The 21,027-nt window shown below is 41.0% G+C and overlaps 1 protein-coding gene across 7 annotated transcripts in view; it reads right to left on the reverse strand.

Annotated features, from left to right (window-relative positions):
- RUNX2 (RUNX family transcription factor 2) overlaps positions 1 to 21,027 on the reverse strand; it is a 322,924-nt gene that overhangs the window by 167,887 nt on the left and 134,010 nt on the right. The window lies entirely within an intron of this gene.

The following is a 21,027-nucleotide window of genomic DNA, read 5'->3' on the forward strand; positions in this document are numbered from 1 at the left end:
CTCGATATTAAAGAAACATACAAACTAAAATATAACAAAGGTGCTAAGACTGTTTTTCTAAAAAAATCACCAAATCATTCTTAGTAAAGGCTATATTTACTCTCTTGGTGTGAGTGTAATAGAGAAATTTCTGAATCTTGGTGCCACATTAATTAAGTGGAAATCTGGAGAGTGGCGCTGGGATGTACAACAATGCCTGATACAGCAAAAGAAATATCCTGTGGATTCCTTCTTCCATATTCTGTACCACTGAGGCCCGAGTATGTTGCCCCAACATTTTAGGAAAACGTGAAGTAACTAAAGCTGAGTCAAAGAAAAGCCATTACGATGACTGGAGTAAGAATTTGCCCTTTGATTAAGAAAAAAACCTTGAAGGAGAATTATTAAGAATGTTCAAGAATGGGAAGGTATACTCTCTGGGTAGCAGGAACACCTCAGCGTCCACTTAGCATAGGACCAGAGGAACGTATCAGGATAGGGTTAAGTTGAACATTAGAATTTCCCAACTATAAGCTGTCTTCATAAGACAAATTCCTTATTTTATTTGCCCCAAAATGTATTTTCCTGTCTCCTTTTTCATTGCCTACCCAGCCCAAAGAAAACAGACAGGAAGCCAAGGCTTGGTAATATGAGTGTAGCTGTCTCCACAGCCAAACATGTTCCAACGAGGCCCATTAACTGAAATGCACCCACCACCCTACTTCCTGCCAGTGCAAGTTTGGGGCATCTGCTCTAATACAGGGAACTAAGACCAGGAGAAAAATGATCAGCAAAGGCTAGGGAAACGCATTGTTTGTTGATGGTTGTTTCCCCCACCATTTATAACTTTTCATCCAGGTTACAAATAGATTTTGAACTCTAAAGAACCTTTAGAGATTCCCCCAAAGAGCTCCTAGACCCCAGCAAGTAAGGTGTTCATAGACGAAGTGCCTAAAGCCTACAGAGGTAAAACAACTAGCCCACGGTCCTCAGATATTGACTAGCTCATCCCCGACTAGGATACAGTTCTTGTTCTCATTGACTAAGCTTTCCACTCATGGTGTGTGACCCACCAGGGCTGGCTTTCGAGCTTTTTCTTCCCTTCCTCTCCCAGCTACTACGAAGGACTGAAAACTCTCCAGACCGACAGAGTGAGACACCTAAGAACTAAGCCCTGTGAAGTGTCAAGGCGGGTTTTCAAAGCAAGTAGAAGCAGCAGCAAGGATTCAATTACAAAGTTAATAGCTCACCCATTACCCTAAACAAACTTCCATCAATACATCTTGCTGTGTCTAACTAGTTTCACGATTAGGGAATTATATAGGACTTGTCACAGTTAAATCTGTGGATTCTGTTCCTCACACACATACAAAAAAAGTATTGGTGTGATGTTGATACAGCTGTAAACATTAACAAGAAAGCTTATGGAATTGTCCCTGGAAGTTATTTTTTTTAATAGGCCATATTTTTGGAATAGCAGATTCCCTGAGGGCTAAGGGGAGGGCTACAAGATCTTGCACGGTTCCTTTATATACTGGGACTTTATGTGGGCCATGGGTCACGAGAAAATTTAATAAGCTTTGCCTCTGCTTTCTACAGCCTTTTCATTAGGTTTTTCATGGAGACCGAATCAGATTTGAGCTCAGGATATGGATGTGTGCGTACACTTTTATTTTCTCTCAGCCCAGTGCTTCAGGGGAGTAACAGGAGGTTATAGGTAAAAATAAAGGACTTGAATAGCACTGATAAGTGTGAAAAATTGAAGAGTAGGTGAAATTTTAAAGCCTTGATGACCTTCTGGAAATTATCTTCAAATACTAGCTACCGAGTATCTACAGACACCCTAGAGGAATTCAAGGAATATCTATCTGTGGCTGCATACAGACCAAAAACATACACGTTTTTCCCTGTAGATGTCTGCCTCTGCATAGCCACCACCACAACCACAACAAAAATTCTTCCAGTGCAACGAAGAACAAAAGCTGAACAGGTTCTTCATCTTTCAAGCGTGACAAATACCCACTACCACGAAACCACATCAGGGTAACACTTGAATGACTGGCTGAAAGAAGATGTACCTAAATCCTCAGCACCCAAGCAATCCCTTCAGACATTGAGAACACAGAAGACAAAGGGTACAGTGATGTAAATCGAGGACAGGGTACTCCGCCAGGGTACGGGAGAACGAAACCTCATCCAAAGGGGCAAAGGATGGATCTTCCAATCAGGGTAAAGGTGTGAAGACTGGAGACCTCTTGTGCTGTATTTCAGGCTATGTAAAAGCTCGGTCATAGACCCTCTTCTATAGCTGTATTTTCTCCCTTGAGCAGTGGCTCTTCCACCCTGGCTGGATTAAAAAACCCTCTGGGGAGCTTTGAAAAAATATGAATGTCCAGCCCCACATCAGCTCAATTTAATCAGAAGCTGTGGAGTGAGTCCAGTGTACAATTGAGGCAGAAAATCATTGCCCAATATGATCTCAGTGCCATGCACTCAATGCCACCAATTTGTGCCACTGACTCCACCATTTCTGGAGTGACTCCTGCCCTCTGCCCTGAGTTTCAAGTTTGTGTATCTCACTACCTATTTGGCTCTCCCTTGGGATGTCTCAAAGATATCATAAATGCAGTATATTTGAGACAAAATTCTTGATTCTTCTCTCAAAAAGAAAAAGACCCTGTTCCTCCCTCAAAGTCCCCCCATCTCAGTAAATGACATCAGCCACTCAGTCACTTAAGACAAACACTTAGCTATTTTGCTTGATTTCCCCTTATCCCTCACTCCCCACATTCAATCCATTACCAAGTCTTGTCATTTCCATCTTGAAAGTATATCTCAAATCTACTCAGTTCTCTCATTTCCACTGGCACAATCCTAGTGCAGGACCCCATTAGCTCTCTGCACATCTGACATCGTCTCCTCTTAGTTTCCCATCCCAGGACCTTTCCGTTTTCCTGAAATGTTCTCCCCGATTCTTTGTGTAACCCACTTCTTCTCATCCCTTAGACCTCAGGGTGAACACTGCCTCCTACAAGAGGTCTTGTCTGCCTCCTATACCCAGAGTAGGTGGCAACCCTCTCGACCACACCCTCTGTTTATTTCCTTTATGGCTGTTATCACAGTCTGCATTTATCTCGTGTATTTACTTGTCTCCCCTGCAAGACTTTAAGTCCATGAGAATGAGCGCCTTGTCTTGTTTATAGCTATATCCTCACAACTTAGTTCAGTGCCTGTTGTACAGTAGGTGCTCAATATTTATGCAATAAATGAATGAATAAATATTGTTTTCTCTTTTAGATGAATGTCTTGGTTGAGAGAAAATTTTCTGGCCCAGGATATCATATGACAGCACCATCCTTCCCCTAAAAACTCTTCTCTTCTTATTTGGCAGTCTGGTGAATCCAGTGGGCAAAGCCTTTCCTTAGAGATCAACCTTTACTAGTGCTCCCTAAGAAAGTTCCCTGAAGGATATTCAAATGAAAGCTTGCTTTCTTTCTTTCCGAAAAAGTCCCACTTGCTCTCATTACAATTCTTAAGTATTGTTGAAAATCATTTCCAATCGAAGAGGTGAAAATGACAACAGAAATCATTTGGACTCTAAATTTTAGAGCAACATACTTCTTTTATGGATGTGGACTCTGAGTCCCTGAGAGGGGAGGTGACTTACCCAAGTCACATAGTTAGTGGAACAACTAGAACTCAGGTTTTCTGATTGCTGGTCCAGGACTCTTCCTTCCCATTGCCAACAAGCTTATTTTAGATTGTAACAGTGCAGCATCAGTCATTCAGGGGAAATCATGATCAAAAGTGAATTTAAAATGGGGGGGGAGTAGTTTTCAGAACAAATCTTGTTCAAAAAGTTGAGTGTGTTTGGCTGAATACGACTTTTGTTGCAATCAATTCAAGGGCACAAGAAGAAAGCATGATCCAAAGGTCACAGCATTCACACATCCTTAGAGCAAAGAGCCATGAGGAACTGTTAAGTCACTAAGCAATAGTCCATCTAATTGTCTCATTCTTCCCCACCCAGCTCTTTTAGTAAACTGCGCCACAATGAAAGTTAGTAATATTTATTGCCATTAGAACTTCCACTTAAAAAATCACGCATCTGAAACTGGTACTCCAAGACCCTGAAACTGTGTATGTGAGCTACAAAGATAGTCTTGCCTCTGTGGTGTGACCCACTTGGCCCATTTTTATAAAAGTTGACTGAGAACAGCTTGACAACTTTGGAGAGCTATGCCGGCCCCCGGTTAGAACCACACAGTCCATGTATTATATGTATAGCGTGATGCATGTTGCCCCAGGTACAGCACGACTCCTGAAGGGTTTCCAAACACACATACAAAAGGGTGCACCTTTCAAAAACAAGGGCCCTTTCAGAAAGATCTGAAAGGACCCACTACCACTAACCCGCATCCATGTAGCATGTCATGGCTGGTCCACATCTAATGTGGCACAAGAGGGTCATTTTGCTGGTCACTAGGGCATGACGTTTGGCAGCTCATCTTTTTACAGTCGTATTTTCAGACGGTTTTAAACACTTCGTTAACTAGGACCCTACTTGTATCTTGAGTATCATGAAGATACATGATTTTTTTAAATAAAATAAAGTTAACAGGCAGATCTGTAGTAGAGCATCCGTCAGTACCATGTCCATAATCGGGTCAACCAGTCCAGCAAGTGCGTGCCAGGCATCTACTACACCATGTGAGGCATTGTAAGGAGGAGGGAGAGAGAAAGTATAAGATAATGTCCTATCCTCAAGCAGTTCCGAGTCTAGAATGGAAGAAAGGGAAGCAATGAAATATAACTGGAAAAGACGGTGTGAGTGCAATCACTAGGGATGCCATGGGTTGGGCGGGACAAAGCCCGAGGTCCATTCACAAGGGAGAAGAGGAGAGTGGCTGGCTGATGGCCAGATGACCACCACCGTCTCCTGCAGACCTCTGGGGGCCCGCCCAGCTTTATTCAGTGGGTTGAGGGGAGATGGAAGGAAGAACAAGGACAAGGATGGCACTAGAAACCAGTTTGGATTTCTGTTATTCCACTACCCTGTTTCCCCGAAAATGAGGCCTCGCCTCTTCTACCAATTTGGACTTAAGGAAGAAACAAGAAAACTTACCACATATTCTCTGTTTTTTCCCTGATTAGTCTAGTGCCCACCTGGCACTATACATGGTTATTGCAATATTATTGACTATATTCCTAATGCTGTACTTTACATTCCCATGACTGTTTTGTAACTACCAATTTGTACTTCTTAATCCCTTCACCTTTTTCATCCAGCTCCCCAACCCCCTTCCCATCTAGTGACCATCAGTTTGTCCTCTGTATCTGTGAGTCTGCTTCTGTTTTGTTTGTTTGTTTAGTTTGTTCTTTATACTCTACACACAGGTGAGATCATATGGCTACACCACATATTCTGAGACTTCTGACCAGGCAGAATGCCTCCACTCACTAACACAGTGGCCACGGAAACACCTTCTGAGACAGCAGCACTCCTCTGAAGTCTCTGAGTGCCCCAACCACTCCCTGGGGAGGTCACCTCGTTTCCCTCAGAGGCCAACATTCACTTGTAGGGTTGGCCTGGAGGCTGCAAGCAATGCAAAGCACTGGCTGGGTAAGCCTTGATTAAACATTTTTACTGAGTTCCTACTACGTGCCACACATTGTTCTTGGTACTGGGAACAATGTGAGTAAGACAGATAAAAATCTCTGCCTTTCTGGAGCTCACAACCTAGTGGAAGGAGATGGCAAACACATAAGTAAAAAGTAAATTATGTCAAAGATAGTAAGTTCTGTGGAGAAAACTACAGCAGGGACAGGAGCTAGGGAGTACTGGGGGCGGAGGGAGCTGAGCAAGTTGCACTTTTAATTCTCATAACCGAAAAGGCCTCCCTAAGAGGGTGCGCATGAAAAAAAAAATGCTATGGTTTGGGAATCAATTGAGTAAATACATATGAACGTGGACTATTTTAAAATATTAAGGAAGTGGTGCTTTTTGTGATTATGTAAGAATACGCCCTTAAGTTTTACAAGCGCTAACTGATATACTTAGGGGTTCGGTGCCATGATATCCGGTATTTGCTTTAAAATATTTCAGCTGAAGTAAAATATTCATCAAAAAAACAGGTGAAGCAAATGTGGCAAAATATTATTAATTATAAAATGAGCATATGGAAGTTCAATAAATACAATCTCTTAATGTGCATTTGAAATGTTTCATTAACAAAAAACTTTTAAAAATAATAAGCTGTTACCTATAGGAAGAACAGGAGAGCAATTGATGTTGACTAAAAGAAGAGGAGAGAGACCCTCACTAATGAGATCAACACGTCCTTGAAGGTTGAGAGGATTTTGAGAAGCTCAGAAGGAAAGAGGAAAGCTAGCTGGAGGACAAGTGACAGAAACATGATAATAAATTTTTTGTGAGACAAGATATGTGACATTAATCTAAACAGGGGCACACTATTCTGGTTTTGTTTTGTTTATTCACTTTGTTTTGTTTTGATTTTCAGATTCCACATATAAGTGAGATCATATGGTATTTGTCTTTCTCTGTCTGACTTATTTCATGTAGCATAATACCTTCTAGGTCCATCCATGTTGTTATGGCAAGATTTTATTATTTTTTATTGCTGAATAATATTCCATTATATATATAATGTATATATAATATTCCATTATATATACATTATATATATATGTATATATATATAAAATGGAATATTATTCAGTAATATATATATATATTGTATATTATGTATATATATATAAAACTGAGAAGATATCTCAGTTTTATCTCATATATATTATGTGATATATATTTATCTCATATATATTTTGTGTGTGTGTGTGTGTGTGTGTATATATATATACACACATAAAACTGAGAAGATATCTGCACCTCTATGTTCAAAGATGGATATCCATCTTTATCCATTCATCTATTGACGGACACCTAGGTTGCTTCCAATACCTTGACTATTGTAAATAATGCTACAGTGAACATAGAGGTGCAGCTATCTTCTCAAAATTAGTGTTTTTGTTTTCTTTGGATAAACACCCAGAAGTAAAATTGCTGAACTGTATGGCAGCTCTAGTTTTAATCTTCTGAGGAATCTCCATACCGTTTTCCATAGTGGCTGCATGAATGTATTAATTAATCGAAACAGAGGCACACTAGCCTGCAAATCACTTGATAGCTCCACTTTTACAACTACACATGAATCCTTCTAAATTTTGCAAGATATATAGGCATATATACTCTTTTAAGACAGATCTTCTTATTCCCTGACCAAGAAAACGATACTCTGGCAGCCCATGGGCCTCCTCTGCCATGCACTTAGGCTTCCCTGCAGGAGAGGGGTGACGAGGGAGACATTAGCTAATTGTGCTGTCAGCAAGTATGTGATAGAAGGAGATCTGTTCCAATACTCTAGGGCTCAAGCCACAGGCTATAACCATTTTAAAATGTTGTGACAATAATCCTTGGAGTAAAAAGGGAGAGAGGAACAGACCTGCATCAGAATTACCATTTTTGCAAGTAAATTGGTTATAGGGAAACAGAACTGCAACTCCATAGCAGTTCTGGGCGTGGGGGACTCGGGGGGCATGATGCCTTCAGTTCTAATCTCTCTACCCTGAAAGGGGTACATGAAGGAGTATTTGTAGGAAGGGGTTAGGGAACAGGTTGACTAATTTTAAAGCCATAATACAATTCCAAATTAAACTACTTGGAATTCTACTACTAAGAACTAGCCTTACTATATCTTAAGAGAGTTCAGTTTCAGGTTTCCAGCAAAAGCAATACAACGAGGAAGACTCCACAGATTCAAGCGAGTTCTTAGGGAAGCCAGGCAAAGCTTGGATTCGAATACTTTGTAACTCTTGAGGCTCTAGATTAAAAACCTTGATTTTCTGCATTCCTACATGTGTGAAAATGGAAATACTATCAAGAAAAGTGAAACTCTTCTCTGTTTACATTTGGACTACATTTCACTGGTGGATCATGGGTGTAAAAATCAAAGACCTTATACTCTTGTAATGCCTGTTGCGTTTTGTTGAGCCCTTTGCCTCTCCCGGACACACTGCATCCTCTCCACTACAAAAAGTCCCAACCAGCTTCCCCTCTAATTTCCTTATTTCCATTAATATCACCATTTTCTAGTCTCCTAGGCCCCAAATCCAGCTTAGGTGTACCTTTGCCATCTCCCTTTCCTGCACCCCGTCAGCCAGTCAAACCCATTCCTATAGTTTCTAAGGGTTGGGCCCTGGCTTTCAATTCCCGCTAGAACCACTCCTATCCTCTCACAGACTAGCAGCCTGGCATATTTGAATGGACACCGACTAGTTCTATGACCACAGGAAGGGAATTCATGAAACTCTTTGCACCTACCAAAAATGAAGGGTTGTTTCCACAATATCTAAAATTTGTTCAATCCCTAAATCCTAACGCTAATGTTACCTACCTTCTCTAAACCTATACATTGTGTTGCACTGTCTGTTGAATGAAAAAGCCCCCTGAGCCCAGCATACAAGGACCTGGAAAATATGGTCTCAAGGTATGTGGTCACTGTCGTTTCTGATGGCTATAACTATACTGCTCCCAACCTATGTTCTACGTACGCTGGACTCCCCACAGTTCTTCAGAGTCCCTGTGCCTTTGTCCAAGCTGTCTCCTCTGTGTAGAAAACCCTCTCCCCATCATCTCCAATTGGCCAAATCCCTTCCCAGTTTCAACGGGGTCATCACGTAGGCCTGGTTTTTTTCTGTCTCTAGGGTTGGAGTGATCCCCTCTGGTTTCTATCTCAGCAAGCTGAGAGCAGCTACAACCGTTTCTTGTTGACTACATGTGGTTATACTTAAGTGTAGTAAGCACTCAGTAAGCATTCACTTACTATGAATTCATATGAAATATTTATACAAAACTTCAAACCCTGTTATCGTAGATTCTCCTGGACTTGACTATGAACCCCTTGAGGATGGGTGTCATGTCTTACATCCAGCATGTAACTTACAGCCTCGGTAAAGAGAAGGCAGACAACAAATACTTGCTGAATTAATAACTAAGAATATTGTTAAATTTAGAATTATCTCTCCTTTTGTCCAGTAAAAGACAGAAAGGAGGGGGGAAAGGGCTGGTTATTGGGAAACATTTCCCACAGTAAAACTGATGAGTCTATAATTTTGCTGGGAAAGGCTGCTGAGTCATCTTTTTTCTCCTAAGAGTGTGCTGTCTGATTCAGGTCAAACCCTATTTGTGGACTAGAGTCAAGAAATGGACTAAGAAACGGTCTTCCTGTTTCAGGCCTCCAGCTCCTCTGAGCCACTGGAAATTAGCAGCCATGCAGTATGACGTGTGCCCGGTGCCCCGGAGCTCACACAGGACAGCCTGTGAGAGGAGACAGCCCTAGAGCAATGTTAGTGTGTGGCTGCAGACAGAGGACCACAGATCATAAACAAACCTCCTTCCAGGAGATTCTTCCACGATGGCATTTCAACAATGAACTAACAGAGCTTGTCTCTAAGGGCCCTTCTTAATATATAAACCAATTTCTAAAGGGAAAAAAATCATAACCATTACCACATATCATCAAGAGCCTCCTTTCAGCCCTTGAACAGACAGAGTCAGGCATGTAGAATTCAGAAGTTAACAGGGAAGAAGAGAGGAAGAACAATTTCACACAAGAGAGGTCTGAAGCCTTCCAGTCTCTTGGGTAAAAACATAATTATGGGAAGAAAAACATAATCTACTCAAGAGACATAATTACACAGTTAAGCCATAGACTCCATAGAAATATTCTAGGAACCCAGTTCATTTAAAAAAAAAAAATGTTAAAAGCTGAATCTGCTTTCTTTTAATAAGATGCCAGTTGAGATGTTGAGATCAGTGAGTAAAAATTTCACTCTCCCAAACTCATATGCAGTCATTTTTTTTTTTTTAAAGTACAATTAGATGCATGAGAGAGCCTCTTTCAACATTTGGTCTTCTAAAGGTTAAAGAATTCAAGATCTTCCACTAAACACAGAAACGAGAGAATTGTGAAATTTTAATTTGCATGTATATAAATGCAAGTTCCTTCATAACTTTTAGATTTTAGGCTGTGGCAAATCACAGCGATCAAGAAATAAAGTGTCTGGAAGAAAGGACAGGGCTATCAAGCTATGCCAGTATCAGTCACACCAGGGAATAACTTCTAATAAACATATGCTTAGAGTATAATCCTTTTTCTTGAAATAATGGACTCAAAAACTTCAGACATCTAAAGAAAAAGAAACTCATGGGAGGTAAGAAGGGGGAAAAAAAAGGATTAAAAAATGTTAAAGAAAGACCAGGTGACAGCATAATGGAAATATACAAGAGGAGATATAATACTTTTTGCAGGCAGGGGAAAAAAAGAGCGAACAGAGAACCTGCCTGACTTCACGGTAGACCCTCTCCCATGTCCTAATACATCTCTAACCTACTCTGCTCTTTACCTCCAAATTCTCTGGCACTTCCTTTCTAGTTCCAGTCCTGCTCCTGGACTTTTTCTGCCTGTGTTTGTAAGGTACGCTTCTTTCCCTCTTTACTCCCATTCAGAGTAAAATGACATGCATTAGAATTTTTCAGAGCTAAAAGAGAATATGGATTTCACCAGACCACGTTCTTCATTTTGGAAAAGTAACTTATGCCCAGAAAAAAGACTGCAACTTGTTTGAAGTCACAGAAGCAGGCGGTGACACTGGAAGTCAGTCCCCTGATCTGCCTCAGCCCTCGTTTTCATGTACTAGGCTGCCATCCAAGGAAAGAAGCACACAAGCTGAGGAAAAGAGATCTAGAAAGAACAGAATGAGAAAAAGCAGAGAGGCTTAACTCAGAGATATTATTACATTATATCCAGTCTTCCTGACTCTGCTTTATCACAATACCCCTGTTCTCCTACTGTCTATATCCCAACATCCACCATCATCCTGAGCTATCTGAACCTCCATCTCTTCCTTCAGTTTCTAGGAAATGAACAAAAGATCTCTTTCTCTGTGTCAACACTTAACTCCCAAAAACTTAACAAAACTGGAGTGTTTTTGCTCTGAAAACATTTACTTCGGCTTCTTTTACAATATTTTCTCACACACCACAATTCTGTGTCACTAGCATTTACAGAGACCCCACTGAGAGATGTAAAGATTTTTTTAATGGTAACGTTTTCAGCAATGGAAACGGTAGTTTCCATAGCTGAACAAAAAGCATCACTGTTTATTTGCCAATAATCCAGCTAAACATGGATGGCATTATTCTTCAAAGAGTCCAATGACAGCCAGCCTACAGACTGTCATGCAATTCCTGGATCCTGGCTGAATTCCCTTAGCATGTGATCGCCTCTGTTTCTCTTTCATTATCATGGCTTTGTGCATATGTTATATGAGAGTGTGCGTGTGTGTGTCTGCGTGTGCGTGTATGTATGTGTTAAGCAAAGAAAAAATACTACCTAGAGGTGATTAAAAAGTGCAAAGAGCACCTCTCTTGACATTCGCTGCCTCTAGCAGCAAAACATTGTTTTCAATCTTTCCCGTTTCTGTAACAGGAAGAAAATGTTAAAAAGTAATAATCAAGGAAAAAGTCAGCCAGCTCCCGCAGCCTGGTCTTGCTGTGCTGAATGGCAGTGAAGATCATACAGGAAGAAAAAAGAAAAAGACAGGGAAAAAAAAAAAATGGGGGAAAATTTCTTGCTTAAACTGGACCTCGTCCAGCTGGCAAGAGGAGGTGGTTTTCTTAACGCTTGCGAAACCTGATTACTTTTTTAAAGGAATAAAGAAGACGGAGATGTAAACACAGCCATTAAAACAGATTTAAGGTACTTAGTTTTAATCTAGTCTAAGGCCTCTCCAATTGTCTGCCGCTCTGCAATTCCCTGCTTGCTAGACACTCACACGGCGCATGTCAGTGTCTCCTACCCGGCGAATGCTGTCAGCTGAGTTCTGTGGTTACCCTCTCAGGTCAGGCATGGAAGGAACAGCAGCTTAAGCAATAATGGATGGATGTCTGTTATGTGCTGTGTCTGTCAGAAGTCTGTTTTACTACATTAAAGGGCTATTGTGTTTATATCTACACAACAGGTCTTAAACAGACTGTTTAAACATGATTAAACAGGAGATGTCTTTGAAATAACCCTCCTAATAAAATTCAGATGGGTAAGGAACTGAAAAATGCCATCAACAATATATTGTAAAAGAAGATCATTCCTCTCTAAGCTGCAAGGGTAACATGATATAAACTCCAAAATAAAACAGTTTACAAGTTGAAATCAAAGGATTCCCTCGTATGTCAGCACCCTTTTCCTATGGAATAGCATTTATCCCCCTATCCATCCACCCTTCCTAATGCTGCTGCACAATTTACTATCGTCTTGACAGACAGATAATTGCTTTATTCAGCCATGTGTAATGAAGGGAGTCTATTGTGTTAATCCCAGGATTCTTATCTTCTGTGAACTCTGAATAAGGAACTGAAAACTCCACCTCTTCATTCCAAAACTACTGGATTTTACTCACATTCAGGTCTGCTAAAGTGTTCGTACATTCCACTCTGTCACTGAAGGTGCCAAGTATTTTGAGTAGGGATCAAGTTATCGTTATATAAAAGGGAATCTAAAGTAGTGTTAAATGGAGTTAGGAGATAGCAAGTTTCACGCTTTTTTTCAAGGCACAGCAGGTTAGAAAAGTGCATTCTTTTCTAATTGAAGCAAGTGGGTTGGTGCTCATTTTTCAGAGCATCTCAATTAAAGAACACTATCGAGACACCGGCTCAATGCCTTTTTAAAAAATATTCCAAAAAAACCCTTGAGGTGATTAAATTTAATTCTGTTTTTGTTTTTCAAAAGCAAGTATAAAGTGTTAAGCATTTTTGTCTGCTGGCATCATGCTGAATTATTTAATCAGTAATGACAAGTGGTGACATTTGTTCTTTTGTTCACGTGACATGTATAAAGTATTGGCTTTTCTACATATATACATATGTGATTTAAATTTATGTTATCTCTGTTATGTGCATGCACATATTTGGACAAAGAGGGGGAGCACGGTCAAAGGAACAGCGATACTACTAACATGAGTTCCACGTCTCTTTCCAGGTAATGCAGGATACTGTCCTCTTGAGGCCCAACTTGCTTTATACTCTATTGAACCCAGGACACCACAACCCTTCTGACTGCTGAACACACCTTTCCTTGCAATAATGAATTCTTATTCATCGTCCTAATTAGATGTCTTTGTTTTATTACAAAATGGCATATGCTCAGGAATCTATAAAGCTCCCTGGAAAAGAAGTGATGTCATCTGGAAAAATGGGGCAACCAATAAAAGAACCTCATCTTTTGATTCTTTCTCTTCTGGGTCCTACCTCTTCATGGAGCATGTTGACAGAAATCATATTCTTTCGGCAACAAGGGTAATCTCTTAAGAGTTAACTGGCCTAAGGGCTCCACAAATGCTACTAACAACCCTTTAGATTCAAGAGTAAAACTCTGTCCAATAGCACGGATGATCGCCCAACATGTAGTAAGAAAGATAATGCATGACTGAAAGATGTGGATTGTGTTCAATAATTGTGAACGTCTCAAGTACAGACTTTTCTCATCTATAAAATAACAGACTACCTAACTTCCAATTCTAAGACTCAAAGATGCTATGGATGCCTGACCTGTCACTGTGGGTTACACACACACACACACACACACACACACACACCCCACAGTGAACTTAATGGAATAGTTAAAAGACCAAGCCAGTATTTGACTAAAAAGGAGAGTCCCCTATCTGAATGTGGGACTGACTACACAAGATGCAAAACGACTGCAATCTGTTCCTAGCTTTGCCATGAACTTGGTCGTGGACCTGGAGGTAAATAGCCGACCAGCTCTCTAACTCAACTTCCCTCTAGGACTCGGCTTTCTCATCTGTCAAATGAATATCAAAGTCTCTGTATCAACGAGATGTCATCAGGATGAAATATAATAGAGGTGAAAATGTTCTACACAGGTAAACTCACTACGCAAATATAATATTCCTCTCTCAATTCAAATTTCCCAAGCACTTATTATGAACCCTGAACTTGGCTAAACTAGGGAGCTCAGAGTACACTTGGGGAGGCATGATATAAACAAATAATTACAGCAATGTGGCAAACAGCGTAACTGAGGTCTGAATAGGCAAAGGGGGAACCAAAGATAAATGCTTAACTTCCAAGAGCAGTCAGGAAGCGCTCACAGAGGAGATGGTATTTGAACAAACTTAAAAGATGAGTAGCATTCAGTCAAGTGCATTCAGAAGGAAAAGACTTTCCAAGCAGAAGCAACCGCCAGTGCAAAGACACAGGTATTTAGAAAGTGTAGAGAGTGGAGTCGTTTGGCATGGCTGGAGCTCTGCCACAGGGGTGTGGGAGAGATGGTGTCAGGTCTTATCCACCATCCCACAAAGTCTGAACTTCATCCTGTAAATAACAGGGGGCCACTAAGGTATTTTAAGCAAGGGTATGCCATGAGCTGATTTACAGTTTCAGAGGACCCCTTTACTTACAGGGGAAACGGATCCAGAAGTTCAGTTCAGTGAGAGGCATGAAACCAGTTAGCAAATTATTTTTACGTTATAGGCCAGGAGATAAACACTGAGTGTGAAGCAAGCCAAAGCAGTGCTAGCGGGTATGAGGGAATGCAACCGAGACACAGAACAGAGGTTCAGACAACAGTATAACAGAATCATTGGATGTAAGAAGTAAGGCAGAGAAGATGCATCTCAGGTTTCTGTTTCGGCCAAGGTGAACTGTGGTTCACTCAAAGCAGGTACAACTGGAAAGTGTTCATATTCGGGAAGAGAAGTCCGGTTGAATGGAGGTGGGAAATGCCGAACATTGCGTGGGACATCAGTTTGAAGGGTCCATGGGACATAGTCAGGTGGAAATGCCCAGGAAGCAAACTAGAAAAATAAGTCTGAATTTCAGAAGAAGCTAGAGATGCATCCTCTAGTCAAGGGAACTTGAAGCCATTGGGGTAAATGACATGGTCCTTCAGGGGACGGGTATAGAATGAGTGGAGGAAAGTGTCTGAAAAGGAACCAAAGAAGCACAGCTGTTTCAGGGATAGGCAAGGAAGACAAGCCCGTTAAGAGACGTAAGAAGGAGGAAAAGGGGGAGCACTTCTGGGGACACAGATCATGAGCGGCCACTGAGGCAGTTCTGCTGCTGCTCTTCTGCAGCTTTAAGGACCCAGAGGAGGTTGGCAGGAGGGCGGAGCGTAGCCTCTGCTTTTACTCTGGGGCCGAGGACACAAAGCTAATTTGGCCGCAATGGTACAGGACAACTCTCCTCCACTCATCCTGTACCCCTTCCCCCAAGCAACCTCCTCGACACCGATGGCTTCCAGTTCCCATGACTGTTAAAAACGCCATCTCTAGCCTCTCCTGAGCTTCAGACTCAGATTTCTAGCTGCTTGCTGGGCATCTTTAGAATAAGAATACCTTGCATGGTGATTACAACCATGCTCAGTACCTTCTGAGTTCAATCTCAGTCACGTTATTGGAAAGGAACGGGAAAAGGGCCTGGCCTAAAAGCCCTCCCCACTGCATGGCCATCGGCCCTTCCTGGGCCAAGTCACAAGTCAGGCTGTGGCTCTGTACCTGTCACTTGCACAGATCACAGAGGATGCAGAACTTTTTTTTCTGGTCTGAATATGACACTGGGAAGGCCAAGGTCAGACTCAGCATCAAAGACAAGGAAGAACAAAAGAAAACATGAAACGACAGTTAAAAATGTCTAAAATCAACCATCTTTCCGAGCCTATCTTCTGACAAAGGTTCCTTCCTGAACAGGATATCTGACCACTGGTTAGCCTGCCATTTGCACTCCGATAAGCTTAAGAAAATTATGAAAACAAAATAAAATAACTTGATCCCTCTTCTCCGCCCTCCCTCTTTCTGCATTCTCCCTCCCGTTGTCCATCAGAAAGTAACAAACCCTGAAGAATGTATACAGGAATGGAGGAAAAGAATCCATCTGCCGCAGATGGAGACATGGCAGGTACCCAATGCAAATAGTATGAGTTAGAACTGCAATTTGACTAATAAACACATCTAAAAGGACTTTGGAAAGAAACGTCTGAGCCACCAAGTTGGCCTGAAGATTTTTAGACCTTTTTCTTTTCCCTACGTGAAAACTGAACTCCAGAGGCTGCTGAATTTGAGAACAATTTAGAATTTTCCTTGGAAAAAAAACCAAACAAACGTGATTATCACCTCTGCTGATTTTACAATGAGCTTATTTTCTATTAATTCAAAATTAGGCTATTGGCCAGTCTATAATTTTATGTATATATTTTTACTCCTTAATGCTTGCAAATTGAAAACAAACTTCAATGTGCATCTTAAAAAGTTAATTCAATCACCTGATCTACTTTGTTCAACTGAATTACATTCAACTGCGTATCTATAATGAGCAAAACATGATCACATTGGAACTGGCAAAGCTCTAGTAGTACAGGAGATCAACAAATACAGAACTCAAAAATTACAGAATTGTTACAAGTATTAGAGAAGGAAGCATCTGAACTTAGCCCCGAATGTTGCATAGGCCCCAGATTAATAGAGAAGAGAGCAGAAGACAGCCGAGGCCAAAGGAACGCGCTGAGCCAAAGCACTGGGCCGTGTTATAATTTCCATCAGTAGATCTGCAAAGGGAGCCAACATCAAGATGGAGGGTTTGGGGGGCTTTTCACATAAAAATAAAAGAGATTCAGTGTTAGTTTTCTGAAAGCCACCATGTGTCTACCTAGCACTTAATATTCAAGAATTTCTGCCAATACGTTTAATTACTGATATTCAAGATTCAGCTCAAATGCCCTTACTTCAATAAACCCTTCCCTCTACCCCGCAAACACGTAAAACTGCTTCAACTCCATGTCACTTCACCTGCCATTTTTTTTATGCCCTTTCCCATTTTCTATCACTTCTATCACACAGTCACCATCCTTAATATTCATGCTTTATCTCCTTACTAGACTGAGTTTCTTTCTGGGCCATACGTATGACAAAGTCATCTCTGAATTCTTATAGTCCTCTTTAAAGCACATATGGTAAATACCCAGTAAGTGTCTGTTGAATAAATGAATGAATGAATCCAGAATGTGGGTCAGCGACGGAAGGGATCTAAATGTTAGTAACCTTTCTATCTAGTAAAAAACAGTTCCCAGTACAAAAACACCTAAGGCATTAGAAAAGCCTTCTAACTGTTCAGTCACAGGTATCTTACCTTCTTCCTCTAGCATATGAAATGAAAAGCTGGACTTAACATCCATTAAATATTCACTGGGAGTCTGACACTCAGAGAGACATTTTAACTTCCTACCATTATCAGCAGTCAAACTAAGCTCTACAGATTCTGATAATTTTCCAGGCTTACTAACAGAAATGAACAAATATCAACTTTTGCTTATTCCTTCAATAGAAAAGACAAAACAGGAAGACTGTACCCCTCAAAAAAAGATAAAATGAATAACGATTCATCACAATGTACATATTGTATTATACACTTAAATACACACACACACACACACACACGTCATGGAAAAACATTGTGGGTATTATTTAATATATTTACCTTAGTTCTACTCAAAATATTCCCTAGCCATTACGCAAATTGCATTCTTACCTTCCACTCTAATATAGCTATCTCTGGGACACCCTAGTGCTGTGACAAGTGGTTCAGAGGAAAATTTTATAGCCACTGATGCTGGGCAAAAGGAAAAGAAACAAAAAAAAAAATAGCAAAGCCAACTAAATCTGCATTAAGGGCTTGGCAGACAGAATGTAATTATGCTGACCCTAAGATGTGTTTTCAGTGTTGACAAATCACGTTTTGTTGGATTAAGGGAAATTTTTCTCTTCTTTAAGAACAAAATCCCTTGGCCCATATAATAATTCAAAACATGTATACCTGTGGTAAGTTCAGCTGGCCTCTTCCTAACCTTCTACCTGTTGACCATGGTGGCATTTGCGAAAAAGGCAAGAAAACATCTGTCACAACTACATTGGAAAAAGAAAATTTGACATTCATTCTCAGACATATGTGGCTCCTTTCAAGAACTCCTGACTCAAAAATTCAGAGGGAAGTGGCCCTGTAATAACATCTCTTCTGAGAATAGTGCCATATGGTTTTAACAGAGGTTTATTTCCTGAACCCAAAGAAGGCTGCTGATTCTCAATCCAACGAAAATAATTATGCAGACAATTTCACTCTATTACTTTCAGTGAAACCCATTCTGTGTGGTCCACACATGCCTGCTGACACCTTCAAAGAGACATTAAGCCATTTTTATGTACCATACCCTTAATGGGTGGAATGCAAGATAAATTTCCTTGAAGATTAGCACCTGTCGTCATGCATAAAGCACCCCCACCTTGACTGCCACATGTTACTTCTCTGAGCGGTCAGAAAAAGAGGAGCGAGATGAACAGAACTTCCCAGTAACTAATTATCAGTCAGATATTAGGGCAAATACACACACACACACACACACACACACACGCACCCAAGTACCAGAAATACTGCATCTCCCAAAATCAACAGCACTGCTGGGAAATTACTTCAGACACAATTGGCAGGTAGGAGGACGAGGGGAGGTTAGAGATGAGGGGCGGGGAGGGGAGAATAGAGATGGGGGTTTGGGGGTCTGGGACAGGGTGGTGGGGGTTGACAACGGGAACCACTCCTTTGCATAAATTTTAGCAACATTAAACTGCCAACCTTAAAATAATCAAGAGAATAGGAAAATAAAATCCTTTCTGTGCAAAAACTGAACAATACAAATGCTGTAAAAATAAAGATTTAAACCAAAGAATACAACGATTAAACAGTACTTTCAAAGAAGACCACCCTTTAAGCCTAAGAATGTTTAAGAACAGAATATGCTGACCCATGCCAGGTTGCCCCTGAATCTGAATTATATTATAGCAGTTGGCTACGGCACGAACTAGTTCTCCCTTTCAGACTATTAAAGAGCACTGAGTTTGAAAATGAACCCATGAAAACTATTTTTTATTTTGCCAGTGTACTTGGCGCCTTGAAGAAAGATCCTCTTTTCCTTGTATAAGATCTCTGCTTTCCAATACCTACCCACCTCTCCTTGAATTGGCAGAGACACAACCGAAAAAAAAAAAAAAAAGGGGAAGTGTCTCGGGATGTCCACAGTCATTTCACAAACTCGAACCCAAATCACAAATATTCTGAGAGGGAGAGAGAGAGAGAAAGGAAAGCAGCATCCAGGCCCAGAAGGTCAGAGCAGGAACCAGATACAAACCGGCAAAGCACTAACCACAGGCAGGCCCAAAGGCTGCTCCAGGACTGTTTTCTTTAGACTGCCTCAAAGTCTTGCCAAGAAACAGACGGATGCTGCTGAAAGACTATCTCCCACAGCTGGGCATCTGGGTTCTGTGACAGACAGCCCTGCCCCTGTGTGTGTGGCCTGTAGAACACATCGAAAGCTTGGGAGGGAATACTTGGCAGAACAGGAGAAAAACCTAAGGATATTCTTTTTGTGGGGAGAGGGGACTTGAACGGCAACGTCTTACACAACTGATCGAAACGGTACCTTTGTTGCAGACACGCCAGACTTAAATTTTGTGTCTCACTTTGGACGATGTTTCTGATCTCTGCTTACTAATTGGGCAGACAAATCTCTCTGCTCACTTGCATTTCCAGTAATACTTTTACATCTCGTTTTTGCACCAGGCAACACTAAGGAATTTTTGTTTCTAACAACCTAGGGGAATGTTTCACTAAAAAAACAAACTGAAAATCTTGAAATTTCTTAAAAACAGAAACAACGGAGCCATCCAAGTGAATTATGTTGCCAAACAGGTTTTGGGTAAATTTTCTTAAATATGGAAAAAAAAAAATCTACTTACTGTCATTTATCAGACTGATTTTCTTAACACCCTAGCAATACCAAAGTTTTACTTCGTTTAGCATACTGGCTAAAAACAATAAAACAAGAACAGAGTTCTATTAAAGAAAGAAAACCAGCCTCTACTGTGTGCTCTTCAAAGTAAAAAGTCAGAACTCAATGGAGAAAAAAAGGAAGGTAAGCCTGGAAAATTAACCATTAATAGAGAATACCTGTGCGGGGAATGAGAGGTATTCTAGGTACTGCTTGAGTTTTGCAGAAGAAGAAAAAAACAAAATTGCACAAAATACAGACCCTGCTTTTTAGCAGTTAAAAACCAGAACAATTTTCTGATTTATGCCCATCAACATCACCCAGACACTAGCATTCTGTATGAAAGCCGTACATACCTACTTCTTACAGTCAGCAATTCCTTTGGTCTGGACCTGCTTTTTAATGTAACCAATCTGGTGAAGCCAATGAGAGAGAATCACTCCACTGACTTTAAAAGTGGAGGCACCGTTGCTAACAAGAATAGGAAGACCTACGGTAATCTCCCCCCACCCCGCTTCCAACCCCCCCCCCCCCGGGGTCCCTGCTTATTAACGGGGATCCTGGCTTGGGTTTCTATTATCTTTGGCGTTAACTGGACAAACTGAAGAGCTGTACCATATTAATGATTACAATACCGTAATTATGTCAGTTTTTGTTAAATCTCAAATTTGGGGACTGGAGTTCACGAAGCCTACAAAAACTTCCCTAGGATGAGGTGGTGAAAAGAGTGAGTTAAAATCACTCCATTTAATTTCTACGGAAACTTGTTGCCTTCCCAAAAGCCCCAGTACCTGCCCGAGTCGGGAGCTAACAAACGTAGGAACTACAGAGTTTGTGGCCTGTCTTCAACGTAGTGAGTTACAAAGGGAAACAGGAGACATTTTCATGAAAACAGGAGCAAAAGAACGTGAGATATTGAAATGCCCTACCTGGGTGCTACAGAAGGGACAGTCTCTGAGCCCCGAGGGAAACTAAGTCACAGGGACCAAGAGAAGTATTCTGGGTACCAAGGAAGGGCAATCTGATCAAACGACCATCTTGGGCTCAGAAGGTCAGAATGCTTTTTCTGAGTATCAGGGTC

This window comes from Rhinolophus sinicus, chromosome 2 (genome assembly GCF_057876585.1).
Source record: "Rhinolophus sinicus isolate RSI-liver-muscle chromosome 2, RSI-T2T, whole genome shotgun sequence".
In the NCBI taxonomy this organism is placed as follows: domain Eukaryota; kingdom Metazoa; phylum Chordata; class Mammalia; order Chiroptera; family Rhinolophidae; genus Rhinolophus; species Rhinolophus sinicus.